The following is a 2,899-nucleotide window of genomic DNA, read 5'->3' as shown; positions in this document are numbered from 1 at the left end:
TGGACCATAGTGGACTAAAAATAGACAAGTAGAGGGAGGGAACATTTTTAACCGCTTCTAGTCTGGGCCAATTCTGACATTTATCATATACATGTTAAAATCAGTATTGTTTGCTGGCCACTGGGAGGCCCGCTTCCCGATATATTACATTATTTTGTAAAAATATAGTTGCACAGTTTTAAGCTCACTAGTCTATGTTTTTGGTTCTCTCATGTTACTCTGCCTGCCATACATGCTCTGCAAACTGCGGAGCGTTCTCATATTTGCCATGTTCCACGTGACCATTCATACTGTGTTCTGCTAGGCCTGTCGGCATGTGAATCAAATTGAGGTTTTTCATTGTTACTTGAATATGTATCATTACTTCTTTTCTCTGTTTGACTGTAAACTGCAACTTTTGGAAAATAAAAGAATTACTAAAAAAATCAGTTTTATGTTCGCTAGAAAATTACTTAGAACATATACATTTTCTGAAAGCAGAGGTCCTGGAAAATGAAATGGTGGTTGTCTCAATTTTTGATGTCACAATTAAATGCATAGTACACACAAACACAATATTCATTAAGGCTGGGTTCACACCGCTGCGGGTGAGAGATCCGGATGTGATTCGCACCGCATTGCAGTGCAAATCACATCCGATCTGTCTGTGCGATGCGAGTTCAGCCATACAGATAGTATGGCTGAATTCGCATCGCACCCGCCGCAAACTCGCACGGGACCCTTTTTTTGGTCCGCAGCAGAATCGGATCGCATGGGTGTTCACACCATGCGATCCGATTCCTGTGCGAGTGTGCAGATCGCACTGCGATATGCGGACGGATCTGGGGCTGTCATTAACATTTCATTGACACTCCCAGCAGTCCGCATAGGGCAGTGTGAACTGCCGGCGGGAGGCATGCGATGCGGGAAAACGCCGCGGATTTGCGGCGTTCCCGCATCGCTATGGTGTGAACCTAGCCTCATACCTAATTTTTTGATAAAGTATAAAAGATGATGTTGCGCCAAGTAAATAAATGGCAAACATGTCAAGATTAAAAATTTTGCACGCCCATAAAATGGTGACAAACTACGGTACCTAAAAATCTCCATAGGCAACATTTTAAAGGCCTTTATAGGTTACCATGTTAGAGTTAATCATGTGCTCTGGCACTTGTTATCGCTCTCACTCTGCCATTTGCGGCAATATCTCACATGTGTGATGCAATCACCATTTAGATATGCATGCTGGACCTTCAAGCCATTTGCATTTAACCTACGTGCCATTTGCATGGGGGGGGGTGGGCTTCTACATTTTTTATAAAAAAATTTTGTTTAAATTTTTTTTACACTGTATGTTTATTTTTTACCTTTTGATATCACAAGGGACAAACAACATCTCTTGTGATAAAGAGCAAGATGGTGAAGTCAAAAAACAGAACACCACATCCCAAATATGAAAAATTTCAAGAAAAGAAAGGAGGGCAGAGAGGTAACAAACCTCAGGGATTTTTAACAGTGTTGGGTATAGAGGTCAGAAACTCATCAAATGGAGTTAAAATTGAATTATTTATTTAATAAAGAAATAAAATCATGAGAAAAAAAAATATTTACATCCATATCAAACAATATATATTTTTAATATAGCATAATCAAGCAAAGCACTACCACTCTCGACATGTTTCACGCAGTAGAATTTCTTCAGGAGATTGATGGTGTGACTCTTTAAATACTAAGAATAAAAAAGAGTTTGAATGAATATCTCATGAATGTATTGAAGAAACAATACATAAACATGACTAAACATGCAAATTGGCATAGACACAAAAATGATGCATACATTCCATTAAATAAGAACAGAAACATCAAAACAAAAGGGCATAGAAACATGTGGACATGGAAAAGAAATAAGCTTTACCAAAAACATATATATACTTCAGTTCCAAGAGGATGTAAACGCAACAATAAAATCAATTCAAGCATCTATCGTCCCATCCATCCAGCATGTAAGCCAGGGCTGCTTGCAAAGAGGGGCTAACAAAGTGAAGCATATAAGCACAAAACATATAAAGTAAATAGACTAGACATAAATGTGCAATGAGCATTGGATATATTACCCAATGCCCAACAAAAGGAGGAAATTACCTTGTGTTTTGATAAGGTTGAATCAATAAATCAAACTGGTCTTGCTGACAGAAAATAACTACATATTGTCATCTTGGCACTAGGCATCCCCAAAAGAAGCCACCAGGTTCCTCAAGAAGACCAGACACCACTGATGAAAAGGATCTACAAATAACATTAAAAAGTATATAGTGCATCTGAAATAATCTAAAGAGTATCAAAACAATTGAAATTGTTTAAATCTATAAAGAAAAGCATCTTACCAAACAAAATCATAAATCACAGAGATCCAGGGGAACCTACTCCCTATACAGAGATCTCAGGCAGACTTAATGGAGTATGTTTGCCATTTAAATAATCCCTTTCCAACTCGGCGGTGTCTGACGTCACCGCCAAGTTGTAGGCGCATTGAATAGTGCCATTGTGCATGTGCAGGCATGACGAACGGCGCACGCATGACAGACGCAAAGAGTCATAAAAGCGGAGCCGCCATCTTGAAAAGTCCTATGCCCTCAACCAAATAAGGGAGGAAATATAGCAACAAAACCCATGCGTCAAGAGCGGGCAGCCAGGAACGTACTGCTCACATTATTCGCTCAGGAAAGGGCTTAACAATCCCAGGCTATGCGCAACAGCAAAACCAAATAATGGTGACACATTGGCCAGATGATTGATTGACATGGTGCGAGCAGCACCACACACTGTGATTGGCCGCGCAGTCATATAGGACCTTTCACGTGTCCCAGATGACTGACAAGAGGGAGGGGGCAGAGCTGAGCCCTTCCTGCGCCGAGGAGAA

This window comes from Lithobates pipiens, unplaced genomic scaffold (genome assembly GCF_037356315.1).
Source record: "Lithobates pipiens isolate NorthernLeopardFrog02 unplaced genomic scaffold, aLitPip1_a1.2 Scaffold_18, whole genome shotgun sequence".
NCBI classification, from domain to species: domain Eukaryota; kingdom Metazoa; phylum Chordata; class Amphibia; order Anura; family Ranidae; genus Lithobates; species Lithobates pipiens.
The sequence above is the reverse complement of the archived record's forward strand: the minus strand, read 5'-3'. Positions refer to the sequence as shown.